Raw genomic sequence first — 22,486 nt, 5'->3', positions numbered from 1 at the left:
AAATGCTCTGCATCACTTGCCATCAGGGAAATACAAATCAAAACCACAATAAGATACCACCTCACACCAGTGAGAATGGGGAAAATTAACAAGGCAGGAAACCACAAAAGTTGGAGAGGATGTGGAGAAAAAGGAACCCTCTTGCACTGTTGGTGGGAATGTGAAACGGTCCAGCCACTCTGGAAAACTGTGTGGAGGGTCCTCAAAGAGTTAAAAATAGATCTGCCCTACGACCCAGCAATTGCACTGTTGGGGATTTACCCCAAAGATACAGATGCAATGAAACACCGGGACACCTGCACCCCGATGTTTATAGCAGCGATGTCCACAGTAGCCAAACTGAAAGGAGCCTCGGTGTCCATCGAAAGATGAATGGATAAAGAAGCTATGGTCTATGTATACAATGGAATATTAGCCATTAGAAACGACAAATACCCACCATTTGCTTCGACGTGGATGGAACTGGAGGGTATTATGCTGAGTGAAATAAGTCAATCGGAGAAGGACAAACATTATATGGTCTCATTCATTTGGGGAATATAAATAATAGTGAAAGGGAATAAAGGGGAAAGGAGAAAAAATGAGTGGGAAATATCAGAAAGGGAGACAGTACATGAAAGACTCCTAACTCTGGGAAACGAACTAAGGGTGGTGGAAGAGGAGGTGGGCGGGGGGTGAGGGTGACTGGGTGGCGGACACTGAGGTGGGCACTCGACGGGATAAGCACTGGGTGTTATTCTGTATGTTGACAAATTGAATACCAATAAAAAATAAATTTATTAAAAAAATAAAATAAAATATAAAATACAAATAAATAAATAAAATGCAAACAACAGTAAACAAATGATCATGGTGAATAATTTAAAGGAGATACAGTAATTAGTGCCACTACTGGAGTTCTGAAAAAGATACATGGTGAAGTAAATGTCTTGCAATTTTACAAGTTATATGGATTAAGTATCATGTTTATGAAGTGATTGCAGGTTCTTAGAGCAACAGTAAATCAGCGTCCACTGTTTCATAGTTTGTAAAATATGAACAAAAGCTGAAATATAGCTGGCAATATATAAGTATGTGGGCTTCTTTATTTTAAAACAAAAACTTTCTGCTGATTTTGCTACTTCCAGAAAAGCTGAAAAGCCTGTGAGTGATCATCATTTCAGCATTCCTTAATACTACAACTACTTAGTCTTTGTGGATTTTTTCCTCATTATTGGCTGCTGCCTACAATCAATTTCGATTGCCACTGGTGAGTCAAACTTGCAATGCACCATCTTTCAAGGCTTGGCATAAAGACCCAATTCCGACTTGGTATAGAGTGACTCAATCAGTTCCAATTCTTTGTCTAGCTACTTGTGTTGAGGAAGAAGTGCAAAGACAAGTACAGGGGACCCGACGCCAGCTGGGGAAGATGTGGGAAAGGTTGTCTCCTACTAGTTCATGTGCCTCGTGCTAGAGGAAATAGATTCTCATCCAAAGGTAAATAATATGAATGGCTCAAATGGGTAAGTATTATATACTGAGATTTCCACACCAATACATACGTGAGCCTGCCAAAATTTAGCTCCTTTTCTTTGGGAACTTGAGTTCCCCAACTTAGGGCATCAGATAGATTACAGGACTTTACAATGAAAAGGCAGAGTTTTAGTGGTAAATTAGAGATTATAATGCACGAAGGACAGATGCTATATAAAAAGAAGGGACTAAAAGCAAAAAGGAGCTCATGGAGCTCAATGTAAAGAAGTTATAGCAACTGTCCTTTGATCCTAGCATGGGCTGCTGGAGTCTCTGGGTCAAGAAAAGGGTAAAAAAAAAAAAAAAAAAATGCCAGCCTTCTGCAGACTTCTCCTTATGCTTTGTGATACCCAGAAGGATGCACTGGCAGCCTTATTACACCAAACACATTTTGTCCAGGCAATGACTAACCACCAACAAGTGGCAGGCACTCAGCCACTATGCAAAAAGCCTTATCTCTTTCTTTCTTGCTAAGAAAACCCCAGTTCAGTTTGTATGATGATGTAATCAGCCCCATGGATAAATCATTTTTAGTAGGTCTATTCTCTTTTCCCTGAAGATTTGTGCAGGAATATATGTATAACCTAACTATACTCAGTTAAACTAATGAGAAAGTTGACTGGATATACAGGGTAATGGATGTCATGAGAATACATTCTTTTTTCTATTTTTACCTTCACTCTTGTTTTCTACCCAGGATGCTGCTATAGGAAATTATGAGGCTTAGAGCTCTGGCTACCACTGTGACCATGGGTGGACTGCTGTTATGCTGATCCACTGAATTGGAAAGAGTACAAAGACAGAAATAACCTGAGTCACTGTAACATCACTGAGCTGTTGCAACCAACTTGTATCACCAGACCTCTAATCACTTACGATAATTTAATGTCACTATTGTCTAGCCATTATTGTTAAAGCATTCTATTACCTAAAACGAAATTTAATCCTTACAGTTACATAACAGTGGTGCTGGAAGTTCAGGTAAAGTAGCATAAGTTATTGTTGTGAATGGGGGTATTCTGGTTTGGGCAAAGAATAAGGTTGTTGCAAGCCAACTCCTCAGAAAATAATTGACAGAATTGGGTGTGTTATTATTCTTAATGAGTCAGGAATACTGCCTTCTAACACCAGAATGCAATTTCAAGTCTGTTAGAGGAAACTAAGTGTTACGGCAACCTATGGACATGGACTCTGTAATAAGCAAAGTAGCAGTGATAGGACACAAGGGAGGCCCAGGTATAAGATGAAATCTGCCACTCTAATAAGTAATCCACCATTATCTACTGACAGATTCAACTGGAGATAAAGTCAACAAGTTGTTCCCCAGGCCAAACTAAATTTTAGTGAACTAAATTTTCTCAGGTCAAAGGATTTACCAAGATGAAAAAGCCTCCACAGACTTCTCATATTTCAGCCTTAGAAATAATAGGAACAAAAAGAAAAAAACAATAGCTACTGCTATTTGTTGAACAACTAGTATTTGCCAAACATTATATTAATTATCTTGATTAACCATAATAATAACCATAATAATAGTTACTACCCAGGAAAACACCAGGCAGATAATAGGTCTTTAGTAAACCTATGTTAATTGTAAAAATGAATATATGAATAAATGACATAACTCTTATTAACTCCATTTAACAGATGAGAAAATTAAGACTCAGAAAAATAAAGCAAATTACTCAGGACTACAGAGATAGGAAGTGGAAAGACTAAAATTTAAGATCACGTCTTCCTAATCCCCAAAGTCATACCCTTAAGAATCTGGTCCATAGTGTTGTTTCCAAGGTGTTTAGTGGATGACTAATTTTTACATTTAAAAGTACTCAGTGCACTTATCTTGTTGTGGGGTTTCCTGGGTTTGTGTTAGATGTCTGATCTCTGAGGGACTGAGCACTCAGTTACCTGGGTTATGGATGACTGAATATTGGACATTATTTTCTTGATATATTCTTCTTTCTTCTACCTAGATGGAAGTGGCTTCTTACATGGCATGGTCTCCAAGAGAGGTATTAAGTAGGAAGTGCCTTCTGCCAGAATGATGGACATTGGTTACCTGGATATCATAGTCAACTGAGCATGGCTTTGTCCATAGAAATTCTATAAATTAGAGTCTCAAATTGGAAGCAAGAGTCCACCAGTCCCAATTCCTTAGACAGAAAATGTCTCTCTGTTCCATACCTCTAATCATGGCCAATAGAGGTAAGATTATAGTTTTGTGGGCACTGATTTGTCCCCTAATATCCTGTAGCTTGGATGGGTTCTCACAACTAGAGTTAACATCAACTCTGGCCTGAAAGTCCGTTTCAGAGGGGTTGACGCTGTTATGTGCAAGGTCACCTGGGCTTCATTTTACTCTAAGATACTTATTGGGAGTACCTACTTATGAGTAGCTCTTATAAATGAGTGATACCTTTCACTGGGAAATAACTGAGATGTGTAACACACAAATAATAATCTATCTCCTTAATGTGAAATGCATTTAATATAATTGCTGATAACTTTGTACAATCATACAATCTTTGATATTTGAAATACATAAATTTTCTTCCCAATGGGATATCTCTAGAAATGCCTTATTGCTGTCTGAGAAAAAAAATCATATTCATCATAAAAATAACAATTTTTATTAGTTATTAATGGTTAATCGGTAATTAATTCTAATTAAAAATAAAACACTATTAATGGTGACCAATAACTCACTATTAACTATTGGTATGAAAAGTTCTAATAAATAATAATTCTTACCTACTTAATATGAAATGCATATAATTGATAACAAATGTTTTCTGGAACAATCATGTGGTCATAAATCTCTTTAAGGCATAAACTGCTTAACACATAATAGTACGTCTTCATAAAATTATTAGTTTATTTTTAAAGGAAAATTCTATCAAATAGTAAACAGTGAGTCACTTTTCACTGAGTGAAAGCTCTGTGTGTCTTGAGTTTACTTATTAGATTAGTGCTACATTTTGGTCTTTTATCTACCTAAAGACTGAAGACTCCTTTGATTCAGAATAGCTGAGAACAGAGAATTTGATAACAATTTCCAACTCTGTAAAGTTATGTAGTAGCTTGACCCATTTATTCATCACAGGTTGAAGAATTACTCTCTTTCAACTGACCTGAATTTATGTAATGATACTGATTGAACGATCAGAAATGCTTTTATTTTAAATTAAACAAATATTTATTGAGAACTTTCTATGTACCAGACACTGTACCAGATCCTAGACATATAAGGATAAATCACAGATCCTGGTATGGAGACAAAGGTGTGATGTTTAGTAGCAGATATATTTTTAAGTGTTTTTTTAAATTAAGTACAAAGTTCATACAGAAAAATGCAAAACTCATACAGATTGATGAATTTTTACAAAATGAAGAAACTAATATAAATAGCACCTGGAACACAAAATGGATCACTTCAGGACTAAATACATCTCTCATGTTTCCTTTCACTCATTGTACCGTCAAGGGTAAACACTACTCCCACTTTTCACACCTTAAATTTGTTTTACCTCATTTTAAACTTTATATAAGTAAAATCATATACTATATGTGTTTAACATTTTGCTTTTTAGACTCAACGCATCCTTGCATGTAGTTGTAATTCAGTTATTCTTACTGCTATATGGTATTTCATTAAATTAATATACCACAGGTGATTTATATATTTTACTGTAGACAGAAATTGTTTTATTTTCAAGTATAGGGTCATTATGAATGGTAAAACTTTGAAATTCTTGTTTGTGTCTTTTTATGAACATCTTATACATTTTGAGGGAATATATATATATATATATATATATATATATATATATATAATCAAAGTAGACTTACTGGATCATAAAGTCCACACATGCTTAGCTTTAGTAAATACTACCAAAAATTTCTCCAAAGTAAGTGTATCAATTCACAATCCACCAATAACTTACAGGAGTTCCACTAACTTCAGATCCTCAACAATACTTAACATTGATTATTTCCATGTTAGGCATTCTGGTATATAGTAGCATCTTAAGATTTAATTTGCATTTTTCTGGTAATTAATGATGTCGAGGACTTTTTAATATGTTAATGGATCATTTTCTTTCATAAGCACTTGCTCAAATTCTTTGCCCATGTATCCCTCCTTCCCCACATTATTCCTACTGACTTTTAGGAGTTCTTTATATTCTGTGGATATAAGCCTTGCATCAATATATTCTTCTCATACACTCTCAATTTGGTAGCTTGCTTTTTCACTCTCTTGTGACTTATGATAATAAATTACTATGAACTTCTTAATTTTATAAATACTCCAATTTTTCAAAACTTATTTTATAATTAGTACTCTTAAGTCTTATTTAATATATATTTGTCTATTCCTAAGGTCTGGAAGACATTTTCTCTTCTAAAAGTTTTATCATTAAATTTTTTTTTTATTTAGATCTGGAATGAATTTTGAATAGTTTAAGGTCAATATTTATTTATGTAGCATTGTATTCAGGGTCCAAACATTATTTCTTGAAAATATCATTTTTTTCTCTCTGCTCAGTCACCTTCAGCATAAACTAGATGCTTAATTTATGGGTGTGTTTCTACCCTCCTTATTTGTTCCATTTGTCTATTCATCTAACCTTACGTCAAGTAGTGTTAATTAACAGTTAATTCCTGTAACTTTACAATTGTTTTCTTTACTGAACTATAATTGACATACAATATTATATTAATTTCACGTGTGCAATATAGTGATTTGGTATTTGTATACATTATGAAATGATCAAAATGATAGGTCTAGTTACTATCTGTCAAATACAAAGTTATTACAATATTATTGACTATATTCCCTATGCTGAACATTATATCCCCATGACTTACTTATTTTGTAACTGAAAGGCTATACCTCCTAACCCCCTTTACGTATTTCACCTGTTCCCAAACCTCCCTCCTCTCTGGAACCTACTAGTTTCTTCTCTATGACTATGAATCTATTTCTATTTTGTTTTGTTTGTTCATTTTTTTTTAATTCTACATATAAGTGAAATTATATGGTAGTTGTCCCTCTATGACTTAGTTCATTTAGCAGAATACTCTCTAGGTCCATCTATGTTGTCACAAATGGCAAGATTTCATTCTTTTTTATGGCTACATAATATTCCATTGGATATGTAAACCACATCTTTATGCATTCCTCTATCAATGTATACTTAAGATTTTTCATGGCTTAGCTATTGTAAATGATGTTGCAATGAACACAGGGGTGCCTATATCTTTCCAAATTAGTGTTTTGCTGGATCACATGGTAGTTCTATTTACAATAATTCTTAGTCTGGTGGTGTAAGGTATAGAATTCAAACTTTGTTATTCTTCTTCAAGGTTTCCTCAGTTCTTCTTGGCATATTATATAGCAGAGATTTTTCTTTAAATACTCTGACAGCAGGGTAGAGGGATTAATTAACTGCTTTTAGGTTACATGAAGGTGACACAAAGGTGTAATTTGAGATGGGCCTTGAAGGTTGAGTAGCATTGTGATAGATGTGAATAAAAAAATATATATAAATGCATGACTGAATTTAAAGAAATTTATATTGCAGAGAGAATTTTCATTCATTTTCAAATAATATTTCCTAACAGATTTTGCCCTGTGGACCTCCTCTAATATTACCCAAACTTAAAATTAGAATCCAAATGAACATTACAAATATGTCAAATAATATATTCTGCAAATGTGAGAAAGAAATATTTCCTCTGACTTCACCATTGTTTTTTAGAATTGATAGTTATTGGACACTTATGGCTACTAATTTCCTAAAATTGAAATAATCTAGAAAATTGTGGGTGAACTAGCAGTAACTTTAGAGTAGGAGAACATATTTTATTCAACCCTGCACTCTCCTTGGTTTGCTTAGAAATGGAGGAAGTGATCATTGAGTGTGAAAGATGAAGAGCCTATAGTGGACAGTTTGTTCCTACTTACACACAAAAAAAGTTTAGCAAATACAGGTAAGATTACAAAACACCAAATCTGAGATTTCAGATTATTTCTAGATGGGATGACAAATCAGGAGAAATAAGATAATGAGAAAAACTTCTACTGGGAAATATGCAGTAAACATGATCCTATTGTTAGAACTTGTTTTATAATCTTATTTTTTTTATTTATTTTTATTTATTTTTTATTTATTTATTAGTCACAGAGAGAGAGAGAGAGAGAGGCAGAGACATAGGCAGAGGGAGAAGCAGGCTCCATGCACCGGGAGCCCGATGTGGGATTCGATCCCAGGTCTCCAGGATCGCGCCCTGGGCCAAAGGCAGGCGCCAAACCGCTGCGCCACCCAGGGATCCCTAGAACTTGTTTTATAATCTTAACCAGTCCTCATGTATAGGTCCTAAATAGAAAGTCATTAGATTCTGATTTGGGCTTTGATTTGGGCTCTTTTAGACCATTTGTCCAAGCCCTGATTTACATGATAGTTCTTATCCAAGAGAGCTTTCTAGGAGTTGGTAGGAAGGTGATCAGTATATTATCTACCATTCATTCAATAGACATTTCAATTATCTACAGCTCGGGGATTAGAAGACTACTAAAATGCACATCAAGCCCTGCACAATTTAAAAAGCCTCAGAAGGTCTACTAAGAGCTTTGGAGAGAAAAGTTCAGACATATGTATAAATCTGAAAGTTGAAGTTTTTTGTAATACCTACACTATTCAGAATGTATTCAACTTTTGTGAATAAAAGTTCTAAAACTTTTACTAGCCTGATCATAAATTATATGATTTATTTAAAGTCATTCCATTTTAAATATACTATAAATGAGGGATTGAAGAAAGTAATTTAATATACTATATAGTTAAAAACTGGAACAAGGTTGTTATAAGCATTTTGAACAGTAAAAAAAGAAAACCTTTCCATGTTATTTATTTAAAAGAAGCCTGTGTCACTGGATAAATCACAGTTTAGATAACAGGCGTGTTCATGTACAAAACTAACATTTATAGATGATACTGACATTTTTTAGCATAGGACTAGAACCATACTTAATTATGGCAAATTTAATTATCTTTAAAGTTTGAATTCCATTTTTATGATAAAAATATTAATTAAAAAACATAAAGCAGATTCCAAGCGCAGAAAATATGCACAATAACAAAAAAAAAACGTTCCTCAGAGTGATTTTCCACATCACAAAAATTCTGTATTTTAATGTTCTGCTATAACTCTGCTGAAATGTTCTTTAAAAGGCTGATTAGTTGGTGAAGCAGTGAAGAGATCACATATACACTGTCCAGTTAGAAACAGAACTTTCCATATTATAGATATATTTTAAAGGTAAAAGCATGTGCACGCTCACACAGCTCCACTTTGCTAGAATTATTAAATAGCTTTCTCAACATATTCATATGCTGAATAAGCTTTCAAAAGCTAAAAAGAATTTCTAGAAATCAAAGAAATTACTTATATGGGCTTTGTCTCTTTAAGGAAGAAGTTTAAATACTAGAGTTTTGGAGACTTGTCATGGATTCATTTTATAAATAATACAGTAGCATGGTATTAGGCATTGACTATTTAAAAATGAATACAGCATAGTTTCTACCTTCAAAAACTCTCAAGTAAGTAAGATAAGTAGAGATAAATTACTAGGCCAAGCGGCAAATGCTTTAACTGAACATAAACCAAATTGTGCAGCAACAGATACAGAATCACTAATTCAGCTTGAAGAATTCAAAGAACGCGTCCCAGAGAAATGTCAGTTGAGCTGTAGTCTCAAGCGTAAATAGTATTTGCAAAATAAAGAAGAGAGGTGATAATTTCTGGTTCATGATGGAGTCTTGAGGATATAAGTTTGCTTCACTTCCCTCCCAAGAGCAGTAAAATGATTTTTAAAATTCAGCAGGCCAGAAATTTTTATGTATTTGTGAATGGTGGAAAGTTATTCCACTTATATTTAGAAATAACATAGAATAAAGGAAACAATGTTAGGGGCCATTCTCAGCAGAAGACTTCTTAAGTAGGTTCTACCCTGGACTGACCTAGAAAATATCCACAAGTATGATGCAAAAAATTTGTTGTTGGGCATCAAGGATGGTAATTATTAAAGAAGTATTTAGACAAGGCCTAGGTTAGGCACCCATTCTCTTCTGCCAACAGAGAAATTGACTGCAGTATTTATTCTTTTTTTTTTTTTTTTTTTTTTTTTTTGCAGTATTTATTCTATTGGGAAATAGGAAGTAGTGATCTCGCTGTGGGTACCTGACTGATGAGAGACAGAGCAGAGCCTAAGATAACTTCAGACTTCTGTATTGTACCCAGAGGAATAAAAGGAAAGAAACACCCAATTAGGAGTCAAAATCTATAAGGTACTTTAACCCCAGAGACAAGGTATCCTTACTGCGAACTAGCCTACCTCTTAACAGTAACCATGAGCTTCATAAAATCTACCTTCTCTTTGGGAGAATGGTATTTTAGGTACAAAGATTTCCCAACTAATACTCTGCTAATTAGCAATCTCTTCTAACATTATTTTCTTTTAAATTGAAAATAACAAAGAAAAAATGAATGGGGGATTCCTGGGTGGCGCAGTGGTTTAGCGCCAGCCTTTGGCCCAGGGCGCCATCCTGGAGACCCGGGATCGAATCCCACGTCAGGCTCCCGGTGCATGGAGCCTGCTTCTCCCTCTGCCTATGTCTCTGCCTCTCTCTCTCTCTCTCTCTGTGTGACTATCATAAAAAAATAAAAATAAAATAAAATAAAATAAAAATGAATGGAAAGAACATAAAAAGAAAAGAAAAAAGAACAATAAATTTACAAATCACATCTGAGGAGAAGTCAATAAATGAAAGAAATGAACAAACAAATTCACTCACTCCAGAGGAAATAGATTTAATATGAGGAGATAATAACTTAAGACACATTTTTAACTGCTATCCTCAAAGAGATGTGAAAGGATAATATATCCAAAAAGAACCACAGGCTGAAAAGGAAACCACCAGAGGAAAGGAAAACTTCCTAAACATTTTTTTTTAATGATATTTTTTAAAGGGGCTTTTTAGCTTGGACACATTGAAAAATACTACAGAAAATAAATCTAATTCATGCTAAATGACTCTAAAAAAGAGAGTGATGGACTTTTTTTATACATAAATTCTCAAGAGATAATAAAAGAAGACATAAACAAAAAATAGTTTAGAAGTTGGAAAAGTCCATAAATGAGTTTTGGCAGATTTAAAAGATCTGACACCTACACAAACAATATGGAGAACCCAGAAGCAACTCTTTTGCCCTACAGAGCCCCCAGAAACTCAGGAATTAACAGCAAAATCAGGTTGAAGGTGAAGCTTAAAAATGGGCATTGGACGTCAACGTAAACAGCAGGTAAAAAATCTCAGACTTTCAACCCTATGCAGCTGTGAGATTTTCCCTGCCTCTCTCGTTAGTGAAAGGGAATAAAGGGAAAGGAAAGAAAATGAGTGGAAATATGAGAGAGGGTGACAGAACATGAGAGACTCCTAACTCTGGGAAACGAGCAAGGAGTGGTGGAAAGGGAAGTGGGCAGGGGGTTGGGGTGACTGGTTGAGGGGCACTGAGGGGGGTACTTGATGGGATGAGCACTGGGTGTTATGCTATATGTTGGCAAATTGCACTCTAATAAAAAGAAATGTAAAAAAAAAAAAACAAAGTTTTGAGTTTATCCACCCTACAAGGATAAAGCAGAGGAATTCTTACTGAATGAATATTTAATCTACTCAAAAAAAAAAAAATATTCCCAGGAAATGAGGCAATCCAGGTTGCTACCAGAGAGGTCAAATAGTGATAGTTGTCTCAGTATGTCCATTCCGTCCTTTCCAGCGACTAGGCTAAAAGCAAGGGTTCCCAATCAAACAAACAGAATGGGATACCTATTTTACTTGGTATGCAGAAGCCTCCAAAAGGCTTCAAGATTCCAAAATAGCTGCATCGAAAGATCCATTGCAAAAGGCTAACGCAAATTGAAAGACACAAGAACTATCTACAAAAAGACTTGAAGGATGACAGATTATACTTTCCCCTCTAGGCTTCTTGAGTGAGTACTCACTGATGATGAGAGAACAGAGGCTAGCTGAGGAAAAATCACAAGCAGACACCCCACAATCGACCCCTTCCCCCCACCCCGACACCCAGGTGGGATATGTGTGACATTCCTCAGGTACTCCTGGCTACCCTAAAACTAAGGGAGAAGAAAAACAAATAGTTAACTTACAGAGATTATAGTCCTATAAACACGAGTTTCCCTCAGTTTACAAAATGTCTTAGTGATTTACAAGAAAAAAAAAGCGTTCTCATCAATAACCTAACTTCCAGAAGGAAATGCCTAACAATCTTTTTTTTATAATAAATTTATTTTTTATTGGTGTTCAATTTACCAACATACAGAATAACACCCAGTGCTCATCCTGTCAAGTGCCCCCCTCAGTGCCCGTCACCCATTCACCCCCACCTCCCGCCCTCCTCCCCTTCCACCACCCCTAGTTCATTTCCCAGAGTTAGGAGTCTTCATGTTCTGTCTCCCTTTCTGATATTTCCCACACATTTCTTCTCCCTTCCCTTATATTCCCTTTCACTATTATTTATTTTCCCCAAATGAATGAGAACATTTAATGTTAGTCCTTCTCCGATTGACTTACTTCACAAATACCCTCCAGTTCCATCCACATTGAAGCAAATGGTGGGTATTTGTCATTTCTAATAGCTGAGTAATATTCCATTGTATACATAGACCACATCTTCTTTATTCATTCATCTTTTGATGGACGCCGAGGCTCCTTCCACAGTTTGGCTATTGTGGACATTGCTGCTATAAACATCGGGGTGCAGGTGTCCCGGTGTTTCATTGCATCTGTATCTTTGGGGTAAATCCCCAACAGTGCAATTGCTGGGCCGTAGGGCAGTTTGGTAGCGTGGCAGGATACAAAATCAATGCCCAGAAATCAGTGGCATTTCTATACACTAACAATGAGACTGAAGAAAGAGAAATTAAGGAGTCAATCCCATTTACAGTTGCACCCAAAAGCATAAGATACCTAGGAATAAACCTAACCAAAGAGGTAAAGGATGTATACCCTAAAAACTATAGAACACTTCTGAAAGAAACTGAGGAAGACACAAAGAGATGGAAAAATATTCCATGCTCATGGATTGGCAGAATTAATATTGTGAAAATGTCAATGTTACCCAGGGCAATTTACACGTTTGATGCAATCCCTATCAAAATACCATGGACTTTCTTCAGAGAGTTAGAACAAATTATTTTAAGATTTGTGTGGAATCAGAAAAGACCCCGAATAGCCAGGGGAATTTTAAAAAAGAAAACCATATCTGGGGGCATCACAATGCCAGATCTCAGGTTGTACTACAAAGCTGTGGTCATCAAGACAGTGTGGTTCTGGCACGCCTAACAATCTTAATGCTTTACTAGAGGGAAAAACAACCTTACCTCGACAATGGCAAGGCCTCCAAAATCTTGTAGGTCCTCTTCAGCATGCAAAAATTCTTTTGAAAACCTCCCTTTTCAGTACCTCCCCCAAGTCCAAAGTACATAATCACAACCCCAGGGCAGCAGCTCTTTTATTTATAGAACATTTGTTCTAGGATTTTTAGGGTCTCCCCCATGGATGTAGGGGTCCATTATATCAACACTTTGGCCCACAGAAATTGGTGTCTCCTTTGCAATCAACCAACACACACGCACACACAAGGCTGTCCTGTGAGGTTCTGTACAACATGCTTTTCACCAACTGGTATGGCCCCATATCTACCCTCAAAGGAGGGCCCGCCCCAGGTTGAGGAGACTCCTGGGAATTCTCCCGTCACAGCTAGGAGGCATTCCCCTCCACAGCCCAAGAGAAACTGAAATTAACAACAAAAAAATGTTGCTAGATTCTGGTAGATGCCAGGACCCCGCTCTCTAAACACTGCTCGCTCAGGAGCCCTAAGACGAAATCTCGGGAGATGTGGCGGACGCCGGCGAAGGGGGGAGAATGGTTACCTGAGTCAGCTCTCCGGGATTTCTGTAGTGCCTGACGAAGGGAAGGGAAGAAGGAAAGGAAGGGAAGGGAAGGGAAGGGAAGGGAAGGGAAGGGAAGGGAAGGGAAGGGAAGGGAAGGGAAGGGAAGGGAAGGGAAGGGAAGGGAAGGGAAGGGAAGGGAAGGGAAGGGAAGGGAAGGGAAGGGAAGGGAAGGGAAGGGAAGGGAAGGGAAGGGAAGGGAAGGGAAGGGAAGGGAAGGGAAGGGAAGGGAAGGGAAGGGAAGGGAAGGGAAGGGAAGGGAAGGGAAGGGAAGGGAAGGGAAGGGAAGGGAAGGGAAGGGAAGGGAAGGGAAGGGAAGGGAAGGGAAGGGAAGGGAAGGGAAGGGAAGGGAAGGGAAGGGAAGGGAAGGGAAGGGAAGGGAAGGGAAGGGAAGGGAAGGGAAGGGAAGGGAAGGGAAGGGAAGGGAAGGGAAGGGAAGGGAAGGGAAGGGAAGGGAAGGGAAGGGAAGGGAAGGGAAGGGAAGGGAAGGGAAGGGAAGGGAAGGGAAGGGAAGGGAAGGGAAGGGAAGGGAAGGGAAGGGAAGGGAAGGGAAGGGAAGGGAAGGGAAGGGAAGGGAAGGGAAGGGAAGGGAAGGGAAGGGAAGGGAAGGGAAGGTGTCACGGCGTTCCTGACCGGTTATCTGTCCTTTTTCTCTCCCTCAGGCATATATTGCCTCCGGTTTGTCTCACTTCGTCTCTCAGAACTTGGCTTGGCCTTCTGCGGGCCTGTGCACTCAGGTTGTCGTTCCGGCTTCCGTTCAGGCCGGGAGCAACCATCTGCTCGGCACCAAAGGATGGCCGGACTGAAAAGTGTGCTGCACCCCAGCTGCGGCTAGATGTGGCCGGACGGAAAAGCGGGCTGCGCTGCCTCCGTGGATGAGTCTGTTCGCGCAACTGAGTCCAAGATGGAGCCGACCTTGTCCTCGTTCTGAGAGCTCCAGCCACTCAGAGATTTGCATTTTTCTCGTGGTCATTTTTTTTATTCTTTACCCTATGACAGCTGCCTGTCTTCTGCCGCATTTTGCGGTTCTCCACAGGAGACTGCCACTTCGTGAAGTGTGAAACAGCGTCCTGTGTGTACCACCCAGATTGTCTTTTGACATCATTTGTTAACAGTTTTGGTGACTGACGGATTCTTTTTTTTTTTTCCCCCAAAGATTCTAATTTATCTATTCATGAGAGACACACAGAAAGAGGCAGAGACACAGGCAGAGGGAGAAGCAGGCTCCACGCAGGGAGCCCGATGCTGGACTCGATCCCGGGACTCTGGGGTCACGCCCTGGGCCGAAGGGGGCGCTAAGCCGCTGAGCCACCCGGGCTGCCCTGACTAATGGATTCTAAAGCTGATTGCTCGGGCTGTGAGACAACTAGAGGCACAGGCGAGGCGCCTGCTGAATCACCCGCAAGCGTCAAGGCTCCTCTTGTCCGTATCTTCCCGGGGTTGTCGGTTAAGTCGTTGTCGGGTCTGGGCTCCACCCTTTTGTGCAGCTCTATGATCCAAGCAAACTAATATATTATTATATTATATTATGTTATATTATATCATATCATATCATATCATATCATATCATATATATTTTATGATTGTAGGTACACGTATACATAGTTCCCAGAAAGGTTCTGGGATTTCAGAAATGTTCTAGGATTTATTAAAATTCCCAAAAAAAGCTTCTGCATCCCAGAAAGATTCAGGGGCTTATTAAAATTCCCAAAAAGGGGGATCCCTGGGTGGCTCAGCCGTTTAGCGCCTGCCTTTGGCCCAGGGCGCGATCTTGGAGGCCCAGGATGGAGTCCCTGCGTCGGGCTCCCAGCATGGAGCCTGCTTCTCCCTCCTCCTGTGTCTCTGCCTCTCTCTCTCTCTCTCTCTCTCTCTCTGTCTATCATAAATAGATAAAAATAAATAAATCTTTTTTAAAAATTCCCAAAAAGGTTCTGGAGTTCGAGAAACGCTCTAGTGTGGTCATATGGGAAGTCAACAATGGGTAACAGCCACTATGGGACTCACAACGTAGAAATTTCGTGTCGCTCCTTCCTTTCCAAAGCCAGACTTTGTGAATTTAGTTCTGCGGTGCCCATTGGTTATCAATGACTTCTCTCCCAGGGATAGTTGTCGCCTTCTTGTTTGTCTTGTCTTGTGTCTGAGACCTTGGCTTTCTGCTGCCTGGGGCCTGAAGTTTGTCAGTTCTTGCCTACACAGGCAGCTTAACTATGAGGTTGGTGGTACAAAATTATTGCCAGACAGAAATGTGGGTTGCACTCCATTTGTGCCTAGGATCCTATGGACTGTTGTCAGCTCTCTGGAAAATTGGCTTTCTTTTGATTGTCTTTGAGAATGGCTCTCGATCTTGGGAAGATGCACCCTTTTTTGAGGATACTTCTTTCATCCAGGGCGTCATTCAGTACCGCCCAGTTCTCCTCCGTTTACAGTTAGTTAAAGGTCACACGACTAGGCCTGGGCAATAGGCTGTGGGTGGAAGAGACATGAATTCCAAGGTAAAGCATAGAAAAGAAGAGGCAAGACCACCTTAGCTCTTCTGATGCATCAACTAAGAAGGCCCACAGATTCGGGGTGATCCATTACAATCGTACTATGTATAGGGAGAGGCAGGTGTGGGGAGACAGAGAAAGGGAGGAGGCCTTCTCATGTGTAACTAGTTGCTCTGGATAGTTATTTTGTCTGATAACCGACTTTGCATGAATAAGAAGTCACCTGCCATGGTAAGCAACTTATTTGGAGGCTTGTCTAAGACAGCAACAGAATCTAGCCTCTTCTGATATAATAGCTAATTGTGTAAAATGATCTGCATGACCAATTTTTAAATAAATAAATTCCCCCTCAGTACTGGGTGAAGGCCAACAAGGCCATTTCCAGTTATGTGAAGTTTATTTGGCCAAGCTAAACTAATGTTAAAATACTAGTGAATTGAATCTACACAAATTCTAAAACACAATCTCAAAATAAGATTTTAGAAAGTCTCATACATTCATTATAACCCTCTACAGTATGTCAATCAAAACATTTAATACTATTTTTTGCCAACATTTAACAAAGGAGGAAATGATAAGGATTTTTAATTTTCTGAAACATTTCTTATAAAGGATGAAAATTTCCTTCATAAAGAAGAGAATACAGAATAAGGGTGACATTTGTCATATTGAATAGCATTACAGGGTTTGCTTCTGGGCAAATTCCAAGTTTGGACTAGGAGCCTATTTGGTGCTAATAGCAGAGTAAAAGCCTAGCAGAAGCCTGTAACTTTTTACACAGGGTTTCTAAATGCCTACCATTTCATCATACTGTGTAGTATATGCTAAGTTTCTCTTCAGTAATGCTCATAATAGGAAGGTAAAAGTCAAAGGCCAGGGTTGGGTGGAGAGGTGATCCCCGGCCATCAGATATCTTACTATCAATTCCAGTTTCCTTAAGGGGTTTAAAACTGACATTCTGTTCAAAGGTTTAAGCATTTATGACAGCTTTGGGCAGGAGAAAGTAGACTTTCTGCTCTAATATTATAATAGCTCTTGTGTTGTAGTGAGATGTACTCACATGAAATCTGGATCTAGTGGGATATAATTCCCAGCGTGGAGACTTTACAATGACTATGTCTAGCCTTACCAGACTTATAATACATGGTTTTCAATATTTAGAAATAATCTTTTCCCCATCTTTCACAGTGATGGCTTTATTTTTTTGTTTCTTTTGTTTTAAATGAAAGCAAGTATAGTTGCCTTTCTGAAATGTCTTAACACTGCTTAAGGAATTGGTGAATGGTGAAGGTCTGAATATGAAGATAATAAACATGTTTATATATTCTAAAATGTTATTTTTTTATTCTAAAAGAGTTATTCTGAATTTTCATTAAAATATAAGACTCTTTATAAATAGATTGAATACAATATACCTACTTAATTATTTGCATTTGCTTTCATGGAGTTTTATTATTTTAAATACAAATTATTATATACTTAGAGCTATGTTTCTGCTTTGATTTAATAATTATAAGCAAGAGACAGGCATTTAATGATGTCATATTTTATGATTAAATCTGTACTTCCCTGATAAATATCAAAGCTAGAAAGGAGAGCAGATATTTATAGAATTATAGCTAATCTTAAAACAAAGGTTTATATATATAAATATGATACCAGTTGGGAAAATTTAACTTTCTCCAGTAACTGGTGTAACCTGCAAGAATAAAGTAGTGTTAAATTATAAACCCTTGTCTGATAGTCTGTTAAATCTGTATGGTTTATAATCACAGAAATGTTTGCAAGACAGAACGAATAAACAAAAAGCATGTAAGAAATAATGTCATTATAGAAAGCTGTACCTGTAAGTTATAAGATGAATTAGTTCCGGAAATCTAATATACAGCATGGTGATTATAGTTAATAATACTATATTACCATATAATATACATAAAATTTGCTAAAGGAATAGATCTTGAGTGTTCTCAACAACAGGAAGAAAGAAAGGAAGAGAAAAAAGAGAGAAAGGCGAAAGAAAGAAAGAAAGAAAGAAAGAAAGAAAGAAAGAAAGAAAGAAAGAAAGAAAGAAAGAAAGAAAAAGAAAGAAAGAAAGAAAGAAAGCTATGAAGTAATAGAAGTGTGGTTAACTTGACTGTAGTAATTATTTCACAATGTATACATATATTAAATCTTGAGATTTTACACCTATAAAAATTAATGTTGTATATGTGCTTTTGTGAATCATACATCAATAAAGCTGGAAAAATTAAACTGAAATAAAAGAAGGTATGTATATCATGAACATTTATAAGTTTCATTTGTTTTGAAAAGTAAATTCCTTTTTTTTAAAGATTTTATTCTTATAAAAGAATAAAATGAGAGATACACAGAGAGAGGCAGAGACACAGGCAGAGGGAGAAGCAGACTCCATGCAGGGAACCCCACGTGGGACTCAATCCGGGGTCTCCAGGATTACGCCCTAAATCAAAGGCAGGGATCAATTCCAGATCCCGGGATCACGCCCTGCCTTCAGCTCAGGATGTAATCCTGGAGACCCCGGATTGGGTGCCACATCAGGCTCCCTGCTGGAAGCATGGAGCCTGCTTCTCCCTCTGCCTGTGTCTCTGCCTCTCTCTCTCTCTCTCTCTGTATGTGTCTCTCAAGATTAAATAAATAAAATCTTTAAAAAAAAAGTTTTTATTTAATAAGCTTAAAAAATGGTCATCTGTTTAAATCAGGCTATTTGACAGGACAGTCAGTATAACCTTTGTAAAGGTGTTTACTAGAAGTAAATATATTTGAATAAATGCATACAGTGACTATATCAAATCAGGAAATTGAAAGCAGAACAGAAAGAAAGATGTGGCTCATAAAAAGTGCAAAAATTATTATAAGCCACTTTTTCAAGCATTTAACTAGTTCCGAGACACTAGGCAAAACTCTTTATGAAAATCATCATTTAATCCTTACCCTGTGAATAAGGTACTAGTAATCATATTTTACAGCTGATATTTATAAAGCGCAATGCATTTTTTAAAATAATATATGTTACTTGTTTCTCATCATCATACTATAAAGCAGGTGCAATCACTTCATGAGGAATCTGAGAGCCATTTAGCCAGTTCATTTACCCACAATTGCTACTCTCCAAACAGAGGACTTTGCACCAACATCTCACATTGTTATTTCCATCAAATAAAAAATAATTCAAGAGCTGAAATCCTGGTGACCAAATAGGTCCCTGTGATTACTCATCATATTGAATTTAGTGGTAATTCAGCTTCTAGTCCACAGGACTTAAATTGCTTTTTTTTTTCTTGAGTCCAGTTACTATGTGATAATATAAAAAAATCATTAGTCAATAAGTGAGAAAATACAGATTTGCATCTAATAATCTCTAGCGATATACACTAATTAAGGAAGCAGTATAGGGGGATGCCTGAGTGGCTCAGCAGTTTAGTGCCTGCCTTTGGCCAGAGGCATGATCCTGGAGTCCCTGGATTGAGTCCCTGCATGGAGCCTGCCTGGTCTCTGCCTCTCTCTCAGTCTGTGTCTCTCATGAATAAATAATTAAATCTTAAAAAAAAAAAAAAGAAAAGAAAAGGAAGCAGTGTAGGGATCAAGAGCCTGAGCTCCAGGGTCAGAATCCCAGTCTGTGTGACCTTAGGAGTAACTTACTTGGCTGAATTTCAGTTTTAATAATACCTATATCATAGGGTTCCTACAAGGATTAAAAGGATTAATCTATTCAAAGAACTTAGAACAGTGCTTAGCCCAAGCAGTTTCTTAGTAATTCTTAAGCACCATGCAAGTAGGTGGACATATCAATACATGTGCTCAGCTTCTGCTCTCAAGGATATTAGTACGAAGGATTGAGTTATAAAACAATTTCTTGAAACTGAGTGGTTAAAAGTACTAGTGCTTCAAAGACACCATGAAGAAAATGAAAAGATAATCCACAGACTGGGAGAAAATATTTCAAATCATATACCTGATGAAAGGTTTGTATTTAGAATATGTAAAGAACTCTGGCAACTTTATAATAAGAAGACAAACAGCTCATAAAATGAGCAAAGGTTTAAAGAGATATCTTACCAAAGAATGCCTAATAAGAACATGAAAATAGGGATGCCTGAGCATCTACCTTCAGCTCAGGGCATGATCCCGGGGTGCAGGATCAACTCCCTCGTTGGGCACCTTGCAGAGAGCCTGCTTCTCCCTCTGCCAGTGTCTCTGCCTCTCTCTCTGTCTCTCTCTGTGTGCCTCTCATGAACAAATAAGTAAAATCTTTTTTAAAAACATGAAAATAATGTTCAACAACATTATCCATTAAGGAAATGAATATTTAAACCACAGTGACATACTACTTCACACCTACTAAAAGAGTTATAATTAAAAGACAGACTAAAAACTATTGTCAAGGATGCAAAAACTGAAATTGTCATGCATTTCTTGTGGAAATATAAAATTATGCAGCCATTTTGCAAAAAACAATTTGACAGTTTCTTACAAAGTTAAACATAAACTTACCATATAACCCAACAATTCAAATCCTAGGTATCTATCCAAGAGAAATGAAAACTCATATCAACTCAAAGTTTGTATGTAAATGTTCATAGCAGTATTATTCACAGTAGCGTCAAAGTGGAAATAAATGTCCATCATCTGGTGAGTTGATAAAAAAAATGTGGTATACTTATTAATGGGATACTCTACAGCAATAAAAAAGAATGAACTACTCATATACACTACAACATGAGTGAACACTAAAAAATGTTAAGTAAAAGAAGAGAGATGCAAAAAGCTTCATCTTGAATATGAAGTACAGAGGAGAGAAGTCAAATATGTAGAGACAGAAAGAGATCAGTCTAGACTGGAGGTATGTCCAGAAATTGGCAAAAAATGTAACAAAGAATTTTGGTGGGGGAGGATGGTAGAAACATTCTAAGCTGCATTGCAGTGATTATTGCACCTCTCTATAATCTACTAAAAATCATTGAATTGTATACTTACAAAGTGTGAAGGTAAGGTATGCCACATAAACACAAAAATCTGTAAGAAATGTGCAAAGTTATATGTAGGTTAGAAAAAGTAGGATATTTAGAAAAGCATTGAAGCATATCATCTCACCCTATCAGGCTTTTTGCACAGGATGGTACCAGCACTGATAGTACAAGTGACCAAGAATCAGCAGCTGGATTGGAAGAAGGAAATCTAGTCAAGGAGACAGCATGAGCAATGGCATGAGGATTGGAAATGAATGTCCTAAGACACATGGATTTTGAGGCCAGAGATAAACCAGAGACCAGAGAAATCACCAGAATATGGTGTGAAATGCTAACTATTGGGAGTTTGCATCTTGGAATGTTAGGTGAACAGAGGGATAATGAAGTTATTTTTCTTTTCTTTGTATTAAGTTTGAAAGTGGATATATTAATAATGAGACCAAAGAAAGCCAACTCTGCCTTCAAATGACCCTCATGTTGGAAAGGTTAGTGCTATACTAAGGACTCAAACACATACTGTCTGCAGCCAAGGTACTTGTATATCCTAATCACAAATTAATAAAGAGCTGAGGCCTTATCCTTAGCTTATATGACTTTATTTTTTTGTGTTGCAAGAACTACCAAATCAAAACAGCATTATTTATATACTAAAACGTGAGAAATGACTACCAATATGTTGACATTATAAGAATTTTTTATAGGTATTTGGAAAATCTTGGTGAATATAGTAATGGTCTTTCAAATAACACTTTCTTGCTGCATTTATTACCTAGAGTAATAATTCAAAATTTTTTTGAGATATGCCAAAAATAACTCCCTAAGTAGAGGCCTTTGGGACATTTTCCCTGGCCCTATTATTTCACCAAAGACCTTGTAAGAACTGACAGACCACCAAGAATCTTGGAGAATATTTGTTTTTACTATTGTTGCTGTGTTTCTAGTTCCCCAAAATATATCTGTCAAATAAATATGGTCCCCTCAGTGCAGTGGATTTTTGTTGGATACATGTTTAAATTAGAATGTATAAGAAATTTTCTGCCTTCTTCCTAATAAGATGAAAGTACTTTTGAAAAGGCATAAGGTGACTGATACATTTACTTCAGTAATACAATAAATAAGTCTTGATCATCTTCTGTGTACCACCTCTCAAGCCTCCCATGAGATCCTAGTATGATAAATAAAAACGATCCCTAAGACTTGGCCCATCAGTCTGTTTCCCTACTGGAGTTTAGCTGCAGTAAAAGGAGTCAGGAAATGGAAGGACTGACACTAAACTATGACAAAATGTGGTAAGACACTCAGTGCCATGGACCTGAATTCTAGAAGTGTGTCATAGAGTGTCAAATGCAGGAAGGACTAATTTTACTTAGAGTAGGTCAAAGAGGGCATCAAGGAATAGATGCTATTTGAGTTGGGCCTTAAGTAATTAAGACCCTGGAGATAGGGAATAAAGGCAGAACACA

At 37.3% G+C, this 22,486-nt stretch overlaps 1 long non-coding RNA gene across 1 annotated transcript in view; it reads right to left on the bottom strand.

Moving 5' to 3' along the window:
* Positions 1 to 13,596, bottom strand: part of LOC140631603 (uncharacterized) — a 107,613-nt gene extending 94,017 nt beyond the window's left edge. Inside the window, exon 1 of the long non-coding RNA XR_012029132.1 lies at positions 13,532 to 13,596. This is a non-coding gene — a long non-coding RNA (uncharacterized lncRNA). The remainder of the gene's footprint in view (positions 1 to 13,531) is intronic.
* Positions 13,597 to 22,486: the final 8,890 nt, after the last annotated feature.

This window comes from Canis lupus, chromosome 4 (assembly GCF_048164855.1).
Source record: "Canis lupus baileyi chromosome 4, mCanLup2.hap1, whole genome shotgun sequence".
Lineage (NCBI taxonomy): Eukaryota > Metazoa > Chordata > Mammalia > Carnivora > Canidae > Canis > Canis lupus.
This window is presented reverse-complemented; position numbering and strand designations above follow the sequence as displayed.